Genomic DNA, 11,969 nt, shown 5'->3' with positions numbered 1-11,969 from the left:
AATATAGTGGCGCCTGTCGCTTACAACTGAGGGATTGTGTCATTTCTCATTGCCAATCCTGACAGCACCTCAAATAAAGAAGTGTCTTAGCAAATTATGTTCTTGATATCACTTACTGAAATGTGATGGCTCCATTTTAAATAATAAAGTGGCAATGCAAAGACCCAAAGCTAGATATGAAGAAAGTTTACCATAGCTTAACTGATGGTTCATTATATTGCTCCTGCCCTTATCTTAATCTCATATTTTTATCATGTGTCTGTAAATGTGCAAAATTAAAAAGCCAGAGGTAATTTTGTGTTTTATCTGACTCCAGAAGAAGAGATTGTTAAATTATCATTGCTTTGATATTAAATAGCTTGAACCTGTACAGTGACCTTTGAATATGCAAATGGAGTACCTTTTTGCAAAAAAAAAAAGTAGTTTGCTAATTATTAAAATGATAAATGAGAAAAAAATGGAAGAAAACTGGAATTTACTTTGAAGCAAACCTCATTGAAGGTTTATGTGATAAGGATAAAGAAAATGTTTTATATTTATGTGCAGGTTCAGAAGAATGATTGTCTAGAGCTGTTCAAATCTGTGACTTTGCAGCTGTAATCAAAACCAGCAGGAGAGTTTCTGACTTATATCCCTGGCAGAGAACTCGTGGAATACATAATACATACCCAGAAGAGTTAAGAGAATTTCAATAGTTTCTTAGGTAACAATTTTCATTCTCTGCTCTTAAGATGTTTGAAAAATGAAAGGCTGTAACCCCAAATCAAACAATAATTAAATATCCGACTCGGTTTTTAAATTAGCTTTTTAACACCAACATGCTCATGAATCTAATGCTCCCAGAAATGAGAGATGAACGCAACTTCTAAGAATGATGACGTCAATGGGCACATTTTCCCCAACAATCTACCATTTTAACCTTGAGGTGCAGCATCTCCAATGTATAAATGTCAGGATTGGCTCCAGCAGAGAGAGTGTCCCAAGTATGTCGGTCTTGGACAAGCACCCATGGGGACTTGGTTGTAGCATCCCATTTGTTTTCACTCTTGGGGGATTTGGCTTAGGTCTCCAGGCCAACTGAATCTGCCATGTCATAATTGTGGAGTCCCTTTCCTTTGCAGACTGACAGTTATGTGCACATAATTCTCCAGAAGGCAGTTCTCTTTAGAAGTTCATAGTGAATGGAGAAGGAGGCACATTTCCTGACTTCCCATCCTTGATCACCTGGACTTGGTGATTGATGCTGAATGCCCTCCACTGCTTTAGCTTCAGTGTATCACAATGATACAAAATGTGAGCTCTGGAGCCGCTAAGTAGCCAGGTGCTCTTGAATAAATTACTTCTGTGTGCCTCAGTTTTCTCATCTGTAATAAAGTTTTCTTGCTACTACCTATCTCAAAGTATTGTGTAGCAAGAACTCAAGTTAGCTGTTAATACTCTGAAGTAGAATCATCTGGGCGATTGAGAAGGCAATTCCTGACTCAGGTCCACCTCAGAAAAATGGAGGTGGGCAGCCTACACTGTGAAAGTGAAGTTTCTTCACAATGAAATGCAGTGAGAAACAAAGAAATGCAGTGAGAAAATGATAAAAATCCATAATGTTCATTCAGTGCTAGTAAATTCCAGGCATTCTGCAAAGTGTTTAAATATCTCGCAGTAATGCCAGGTGTTATATTGTTTTTAATCCCATTTTACAGATACAGAGAGTTGGTCAGTGAGAGAGGCTGAACCTATTTATCTGTTACCCAATCTTATGCTCTTAATTTCTCTGCTAGAGTGCCTCCGTAGGAGGTAAGGATTGGGAGTTCCAGTGACTTGGGACCTAAACCTACTCATGCCATTAATTAGCTTTGTTAGCTTTGTGACTTGGGATAAATTATTTCATTTTGGGGGGAACTTTATTTTCTCTTTTGATAGAACTGCCTGATCTCTCTGACTTTTTTTCAGTTCTGACAACCTACGATTCTAGGAGAGAATATATTGGTGGGGGGGCGGTAAGGGGTGAGGGTGAAGGGGAAGAGAAAAGAGAGACAGAGAGGAAGAGATGAGAGAGTTTGGTGTATAACTATAATTGAACACAGTGACATCTTTGTAGCTTATAATGAAGTCAAAAGACTTTCAGATGTTTCAGTACATTGATTCTTGTACAATATGTCTATATATCATCACTGTCATTTTATAAATGAGGAAATTGCAATATGGAAAGTTTGTGATTTGCCAAGGTCACATAGCTAAGTCATAGAATCTAGCAATTTTGCTGCCAATATGAAACAGCATTCTCTGGATTAGGCTGAAAAGTCAATATATAAAACACTTCTGAAAACTTCTATTGCTTAATAATGCAAATAGTGATGTACTTCATGTTATGCAGTCAAAGAGTTATTTGAAAGATACAAATCAAATGTCTTTAAATCAAATCCTACTTGTCACTGGCAACTCTTTAATTTCAGTTTGATCTTCAAAGGGTGGTATCTCCTTTAGATTTTTCTCCTGCTTTATTTCTATACTTTGTCTCCAACCTTCATCCAGTTATTCAAAGCACAATGGAAGTTCATATTTAAATGGACCCTGTGGTGAATCCACTAAAAATTCTGTGACTATATATTCATAATGAAATTCATTCATTCCGCTATAACTCTATATGTCAAAGTTTCTATATTTATCAGTGGGGGACAATGGTCTTCTCCTTGTCAAGGTTTTAAAATTTTAATGAGATACCTTGTGACAAACCTTGGACAAGAGCAAGTACATAGGAATCATCATCTCATTTGTAAATATGAATTTTTGCTAATTAAAATTTCTTAAAGAAGACAATTTTGTAAACTCATGAATATTCTTTTAATATCATACAGGCTGGATTTTGAAAACTGGTTTTAACGATTCCAGAGATTTTGACAGCAAGCAAATTCCACCCTATAGGAAAATGTAGAGCTATCCTTAAAAAAGAATGATACAATCAAATCTGTTAGCAGCAATACAATGATAAAGACTCTGGTTTCTATTTTTATCAGAAGCCTGGCTCTATTAATATTTATGTACCTTCATGTGAGTGTGTATATGTCAAGCTCCTCTTTTAAAAAATCTCAATTGTAAAATAGAATCAGGGAACTTGTCCCTTTCTTCTTCTTTCTTTCTCGCTTTTAATTTTTCCATTACAGGGGAATTATCCTTTGAGGAGTTTCATGATGGCAGACAAATTTGTTTGTCAAATGGAGCATTGGTTTTTGCAGTTGTGCTGGAGGGCTGGAGGGGGATCAAAATGCCCATTTGCTTCACAGATTCCTGTAAAATTCAACTATTCCCAGTCATACATCTCTCAGATTACTGCTTAGCTATATACATTTTGACAAAGAGAAAAACAGTCTCGAATTGTTAATACCAAAAAGCTTTAAGAGTTTTGTTTTGACTGCAGCATGTGGATATATTTATAAAGGCTGAAACTCCTTTACATATTTTATGCTCAGATTATAATTTCACTTGCTAAATCATTAAGCATATCTTTAGAGAAGAGTATTCTTACTAAAAAGAAAACTTCATTCATATACAGGGGAATATATATATATATATATATATCCTATAAATGCATATATATATTCCTGTACACACATGTATATATGTATTTCTTAACACACATGCATGAGCATGCATATGTATTATAAGCATCTACAATGTTGAGTGAAAGATTTTTTTTTTCCAAAATGATTCTGTTAAAACAATCACTTCTCACAAATCTCAGACAGCCGCTGTGTGCTGAGTTTCTAACCTCTGGAGAGTACAGCATTGTGGTTTACTCATGATAACCAGATATGGTGGAAAAGTTAACCACTTGGCAGTGGATCACATTTCTGTAATAATCCAATACACATTGTACATTGATTCATTTCGGATTTGGCACAAAATTAAGCAGCAAATATAGACGTTTCTTTAGTCTTCTGACACCAGATTTGACCATAAACTTCACTCAGATGGTACTTTTTCCTTCTTTGCAGCTAATTTCAGTGGAGAGTCAGGAGCCCATTTGAAAAATTTTCAACCTCAAAATATACAGGTTTGGAGTCTTGATTGAAATCCAAATCTTTTGGCATTTAAGTTCATTTGCCTTTGGCAAAAAAAAAAAAATCTTGTTTTCAAAAAGAAACAAGTCATAAGAGAACTTTATTAAAAAAGGCTCAACCAGCTGTTTAAAGGGCTATTTTGATGATGTCAGTGCAAGTGAATAAAAAACACATGGATTTAAATTCCCTTAAATTATACAAGCCTTTAAAAATTAAAGGAACCATGTTGGGCAAATGTGTTTTAGGTTTATTAACTTAGGAATCATTCTCCCATGGTTTCTAAACAGCCTTGTATTGGGGGAACACTATGATTATTTCTTAAACCTAAAGACAAGTGAGAACACGGAACATAGAGAACACGGTTCAGTAAGAACCCAGAGGCTTATGTTTGTGAACCCAAGAGGGAGTGGGTCCCTAACAACCAAAGTGAGAAATCACCATCTCCCTCCCCATCCAAATAATACAGCAGTAACAGAGGGAGAACATGCGGTACACTTTCAGTTTGCAACTAAGAATTCTCTGTGATGTTTTATTTTCTGCTTAAATGTTTAATTTCCTATTGTGTAGACAGAGCCCTGGCAATTGAAGAGCTGTTGGATTGATACCAATTGTTGAAAGAGATCTGCCAAACCTAAAGGTTTCTTCATGTCTTCTGAAAATCATGGACTCATTCTTCTAAAACTGAAGGCTTTTTAAGCTTCCATAAATTGGGCAGGAAGACAGACAATAAATTACTTTTCAATTCTTAAGGCAACATGACACCTCTTTGCAGAAAAAGATGTGGCAAAGTTTTGACAAATGAATACATTCATATGCAGACTCTATAGTAAAAGCATTTGGAAAACACAAATATGCCCCCAGTCATTTCTTGTTCTTAATTTGGGGAAAAATAAGAGTTTATGTCTTCACCTGCTGGTTCCTTGGTCTACTATAAGCCATTTCCATCATGACATTGTGGTATTATTTGGGGACTTGAAATGAAATAACAGACAGAAATAATAAAATCGCAGCTGCCCCAGTGACATCCTGACACACTTTTTGGACAACTATAAAGCACTAGGTTCTGCCTCCTTTGTCTTGGGAGATAGAGCAGCCCAATCTTCTGGGCATAATGGCAAGACTAACTCAGAGTCTCTATAAAAGGCCAGATATTTACAAGTCTGATGGTGGGGAATATAACTATTATTATTGGTGATGTTCATAAATACTATGTTTCAAGCTCACTGGTGTAGATAAGTACTTAGCATAGCAGTATATGGTTGATGCTTAAGAAATAATAGTTATTATTTGCACATATTATTTTATTTATAATTTGCAACTCTCCTAAGTGGTAAGTATTTTTATTGCCATGTTGCAGATGAGGAACACAAGATTCAGAGAGGAAACGTGACTTGCTTGAGACCACATAAACTGCTAGAATGTGACACAGCAAGACTGAAAGTCATGTCTGTCTAATCCAAAGTCCATGCCTTTCTAATGAAAAATACCCATCAGAGTGACTAAAATTAAAAAGATGGACAGGGGGTGCCTGGGTGGCTCAGTCGGTTAAGTGTCCAACTCTTGATTTTGGCTCAGGTCATGATCTCAGGGTTGTGAGATTGAGCCCCACGTCAGGCTCCATGCTGGACATGGAGCCTGCTTAAGATTCTCTCTCTCCCTCTCCTTCTGCGCCTCTCGCCTCTCCTTCTCTAATAAATAAATTAAAAATTAAATTAAATTAAATTAAAAAGATGGACAATATGAGAATATGGAGCAACCGGGCTTTGCACACCCTGCTGGTGGGAGTGTACAATCACTTTGGAGAATTATTCAGATTTCACTTAAAGCTGGATATCCTTATGTCTTATGTTCTCACAATTCTACTGCTAGATATAACAACAGAAATGTGTACATAAATTTACCAAATGACATGTGCAAGGATGTTCATAGTAGCATTATTTAGAATTGCTACAAAATGGAAACAACCAAAATGTCTATTAATAATAGAATGGGTATAAAAATTGTTTTATATCCATCCACTGAAGTGCCACACAGGCATAAAAATGAACAAACAACTACAGTCAACCACACGGATTAATCTCATAAACAGATAGTGAAATATCAGAATCCAGATTTAAAGAAGTACATTCTGCAAGAGTCCATTTATAAAAAATTAAAAAAATAAGAAAAAGTCATCCATCCTATTAGATGGAGGGATAATGGTTACCCTTGGGGAACAGAAAATGATGGGAATGGATTGTGCTTCTAGTATAACTAGGAATGTTTTGTTTCTTGATATGAGTGTTAATTATATGAGTACAATCCCTTTATAAAATTTATTGAGCTGTGTTTATGATTTCTGCACTTTGCTATACAAAGTTTATTTACAAAATTTACTTTTCAGTACAAAGTTTACTTTCACAAATTTAAGGCATAACATCCTCGGGAAGAGGAAAATGAAGCCAGTCTACCATAGGGAGAGACATCCTGCCACCAGGTGCTAGGGCTCTGCTGATCTCCCTGCAACCAGTTCCAAGCTATGAAAGCATGAACTCTTTCAAATGAGCTCAGTCTTGGGATAGCATCTGGGCAGAGATGTCTTAGACAACCAGTGTGTCACCCAGAAAAGAGGGAGAAGAACACAGTCTTCCTCCAACTGATGTGCATCACCCATGGAAGAATACAACTCCAGTCATCCACATGTGAAAACATTTTCCAAATACTGAGCCCACAAAAATTCTGGTCAGTTCACGAAGTTGAAGTCCATTCAGTAGCCATGGATGAGCATTGTAAACCATGCCTAGCCACCCAGCCTGTGTTGGTGGTCAAGGAAACATGTGCATCTAGTCATGGCAATTTGAGTTGAGTGTTTACTTGCAAACATCTTCAATCACCAACCTCTTCAATCACCAAGCCTAATAAAAACTTTTCCAGCAAGAGGAGGCAGCCTTCAGTGCATTTTGTTTCTAGACATTGCCTGATTTCTTTTCAGCAGGGTTGAGCATGTGGCCATAGCCTAATTTGCATGGTTTATGCGCACACCCAAGTTTAATTTGGAATCACAAGACCCTAGGGTCCCTGATGCTGAATAACCTGGGATTTCCATCTGTAGCACAGCATATGTTAGTCTGATGTAGTAAAACTGGGCAAGAAATACAAAGCTAATTATAAATGTACGATCAGAATGTTAGGTAAATTATACTTTCTGCAAGTAAGTTACTACCTTAAGACACAGTGGACTTTGGCATGTTTGGCCATCTTCCCATACTGCCTTCTGCCTGTAAGTACCCACAGAGTGGTACTGCCAACTGGAGGTTAATTTAAGGAATTTTGGACCCCTTGACAAATATGTTGCTGCATCTGCAAAGAATATTTTATCTAGGGGTGCCTAGGTGGCTCAGTAAGTTAAGTATCCGACTCTTGATTTTGGCTCAGGTCATGATATTAGGGTCGTGAGACTGAGCCCTATGTTGGGCTCCGTTAAGATTCTCTCTCTCCCTCTCCCTCTGCCCCCCTCCCTGTAAAGAATATTTATTTTATCTAAATCTTATGAAATATATACAGACAGATGAATGAAGGCAAAGTTTAAACACATTTAATATTCAATTGCATCTTATGATTATGAAGTGCCCCAGGGCAGGGTTTTTTGAACTGTAGGTCTGTAAGTTATAATTCAAAAGAAGTTTATGAAATCAATTTAGGGGGTCAAGTCTAGCACTTTCAAAAATGAAAACAGAAGAGATTAGAAAATTTTAGAATGAATTGTACAGCAAGCAACATTTTTGATTGTTTCATTTTGTGTGCATGTATGTATGTATGTCCGAATGTATAATGTGTTTTTACTGGATGGCAGTTTTTAAAAGTTTGAAAAGAACTGCTCAAAGGTGCATCATAAACAGATATAATATTACAATGACCAAAACCATATCACTGCAGTCATTTTATAGATTCTTCATTTAGCAAAACCAGTTCCATGCCTGGCAAGAGCTAGGCGCTGAAACTAAAACAGTGAATAAGGTGTACCCCTTCATGGAACTTGCATTTAGAGAGGAGATGAATTGCACAACTAATTAATTATGGCATTATAATGGTCACAGTGACACTAGGAAACAAATTCAGGGGTGACAAGACTGAATACCAGAAGCATCTGAGAGAGATTTAGGATAGTGTCAGGAAATCATTCTGGAAAGAAGTGATCTTTGAGCTCATATCTAAAAGATGAGTCAGAATGAAATAAGCTCAGTATCAGAAACTTTAAATATTTTAACATAGCCTTTGAGTTTCCTAAATTCCCATTGGTACCTTAAGGTATTTCATGCTTCACTTGGACTCCAGAAGAGCCCCTCTTTACTCTGAAAGCATTCTGTGTTATTGATATGTTCTCAAAACTTCCTTTTCATGATCCTTCATTCTACATTCAGATCGACTGATTCCTGCTTTGCACTGTTCATTGGTAGACTTCAGTCTGCAAAGTCAGCATCAGTGGCACTTTTTAATGAGTATCTGGAAGGGGTAGAGATGCAAAGAAAAGCTTCTGAGCCCTGGGCTGTGTGTTGACCAGCTCTGCTCGCAGCTTGCTGCCTCTTTGAGAGTCCTCCCTCTTTTCAGGGAAGAGAGGGACCATGTAATATTTGCTTTGCCTCACAGGAAACTATCCACTGCCCATTCACGTGATCCTTTTTCCAATTTGGGTAATTGAATGAGAAATCCCATGTTACATATTTCTTCTTGGGGTGAACACTGCATTTGTCTGGAGAAATACTTCAAAGCCACAGCTTGGGATGGTGTTGGGTAGATGGCTAGCTGTCAATCGGGCACAAGCCACAAAAATACCTTCTGAAGAAGGAGAGATCTTATTAGAGAGCTAACTTTTCTTCCTGAGGAAAATTTGTATGCAATTATGATGGTAAGGACTGGGTCAGAGCTGAAGTGTTCTGCATAATAGAGAGTTGACATTCCCTGGGAGAGATCCAAGAAGCTGTGTGCTGCATAGAAGAAAGATAAGAGAGGAAAACTCTTGGGTCTTCTCTCTTAGCTTTTGTCCCTTGTGGCTTTCCTTTGCTCCTGAGTTCAGCTTTGCATTTAAAGAGATGTTTGTGTCTGATACATTATTTCCAAGTGTTGGAGCAGGTGTGTTTTTTTCCATGATGTCTACTTTGACATAATGCCAGCAACAGAAGTCCTTGGTATATTTAAATTGTGAACAACAGCCACGCACTATACTGTATATCCAAATTATATTTAGCAACAGTATATTCTCCTTCCATCATCATCCTTTGCAATAGAGAAAAGGCTGTAATTTCTAGGTAAGTGTTAAGAGTTGTAAATCTCAGCAGCACAAGTAATATTGTTTCTTTTCTAGAATATTTGCAAAATCTATTATTAAGGGAACTAGGAGATATCACACAAGTGCACTGGATTAGTCCTCTAAAGCAGTGATCTCCACATTTTGACCAGAGATTACAAAAAGATTCTAAACTACAGTGTTGTGGTTCTCTGCTCTTCTCCAGAGGAAGTAGAAAACGAAAATGAAGACAATTCTGCTAAGAAAATAAGCTTTCTATTTTGTTTTCTCTCACTTATCGTGCGGATCATCCAAATTGTGAAGAAACGTTCATTCACTAAGTTTTCAACAAATTTTAGGCAGAAAGAACTCTAGAGAAAGTCTAAAAAGGGATTTTAAAATTGTTTACTATGGGGAATTAGCACCTTTATTCCACGGCCCTTCCCCCCAAACACTTTAATGAAGGCTACATTGTTCACTGATACTTCTGCATGAGTGAATTACTTGCTAGAAACTGAAAAATATGTTGAGTTTTGTGTCTCAGTAGGTGCAAGGTGAAAACAGAGACATAGCCATCAGAAGTTGAAAGAAAAGCTCTTTTGTTTACCACCAAAGCAAGAGAATTTGGTATTTTCTTTTATAGCAACTTAAGGGTTAGTTTGCCTTTTTGTTATACCAACAAGAAATAGTGATATAAATAGTATAAGTTAGCTAGTGTGTGTCAGGGGGTCAGCAAACTTTTTCTGTTAAGGGCCAAACCGTAAAATATTTTAGGCTTTGGGGGTTAGACAGTCCATGTTGAAACTACCCAACTGTCATTGTAGCACAAAAACAACCTTAAACAATGTGAAAATCAATGAATGTGGTTTGTTCCAATAAAACTTTATTTACAAAGACACAGTGTGGGCTGGATTTGGCTTTCAGGCTGTTGGTCTGCCAATCCCTGATCTGTGTAAAAAGGCAAAAACCTTAACAGAGAAAAGGCTGAAATCTGTTGATGCCCACATCAATCTTATGCTTTCCCAATAACTATTTCTTTGCAAAGCAATTAATGTAATTTTTTTCCAGTGGTTTGTAAATACTTTAGGGGCAGTATATATTTTCTTTAATCTCTTCAGCAAATAAAAACTTCAGAGTGATTTTCAAAACCACTGTGCTTTTTTTTTTTCTGACAGTTGTGCTGATGTTACTATTTTTAAAATAATCAATGTTTTTCCCCAGAAGAAAAACTGTATATCTGATTGCCATGTGTTATTAAAAAGGAAATAAAATGCCTTATAACTAGAAACCAACACTCTGAAACAAATCTTATCAGGACACTGCCTGTGATTTATCAGGACAAGGTGGCATTCGCTAAACCCTATCCCAGAGAATCCAAAAATATGTCAAAGACTTGTATGTTCATATAATGTTTAAAAATTCATAGTTTTCCAGTTAGTGTAGTCCTCACTTTATAGTTACAAGGGACAATTTTAAAAAACCAGTTCAAAGACTCATGGAGCTGGAGGGGGCCTTGGAGATCATTGGTCAACTCAGGAGCCAATGCTTCCATTGGACATCCCACCGTGCCCACACCTGCTTGCACACTTGGGAGTCTCTGCCCCAGAGTAACGCTTTTTTTTTTTCTGGTTGGCTCTTGTCATTCAAGATGTTATTGTTACATATAGGCAACATTTGCCTCACTCTAGATTTTTTTCTGCCTATTGAGGCAACAGTCCTTTGACTCTGATCATTTTCCCCCAAGAATAATCCTTCATATATTTGAGGATAGCTACTTGTCTTTCATGATTATTTATTTCCCAGGGCCACATGCCACCAATTCTTTCCAAACTCCCAGCTAGGGTAGTTGAGGAGTCTCAAACTTAAATGTCAACAGGGGTGGAGATCGAATGTAAACAAGTTGAGAGCATGTTGGATGGGACTGAGGTGGACCAGAGAGGGGAAAACCCCAAGGAAGAGGCAGATGCTACCTGGCATCCACCAATTGTGTGAAAGTCTGGGCCAGGGTTACTGGGGAGATTTTAAAAGAATCCAAGGATTAAGATTTCTATTTGAAATCTCCCAATTTTTAAATGTTGGCAACTAATTTTTTAAAAATGTTTAAACACTCTGTAAGCCATACAAAACACATCTGTGGGCCAGAATTGGTTTGTGAAACGCTAGTTTAAAACCTTAAGTTTAGAGTCATTTTACCATCCTGGTTGCCACATTTTGTACACATTTTTATTTAGTCAGTTGTAACTTGAGGAACGTTATTAACCGTTGAAAAAAGGGAGAGAATTCCTTAATTGAAAGGTAAACAGAGAAACGGTAACTTCAACACAGATGAGCATCAGAGATCAACTTTACTGCATAATCAAAATTTAGGTCATATGTAACATAAGGTTAACTTTTTAACTGTTGTGAACTCTAAAAGTAGAGACATGTGTTAACTGTTGATGTGATAGGTCGACAAGAAAACATATTGCTCTTGTCTAGAAGAGGTCTCCTAAAAATGGGAATAAAACGCTGAAGGAATATAATATAAAACCATTACCAGACCATGTGTTTGTGATATAAAATGAGGCATTTTCTTGCCAGGATATCACATAACCATGGCATACTGCCATCAGCCTCCTTCTCCCACCATGAAAAGAGAGAGAGAGAAGAGA

Source organism: Halichoerus grypus, chromosome 7 (genome assembly GCF_964656455.1).
Source record: "Halichoerus grypus chromosome 7, mHalGry1.hap1.1, whole genome shotgun sequence".
NCBI classification, from domain to species: Eukaryota; Metazoa; Chordata; class Mammalia; order Carnivora; family Phocidae; genus Halichoerus; species Halichoerus grypus.
This window is presented reverse-complemented; position numbering follows the sequence as displayed.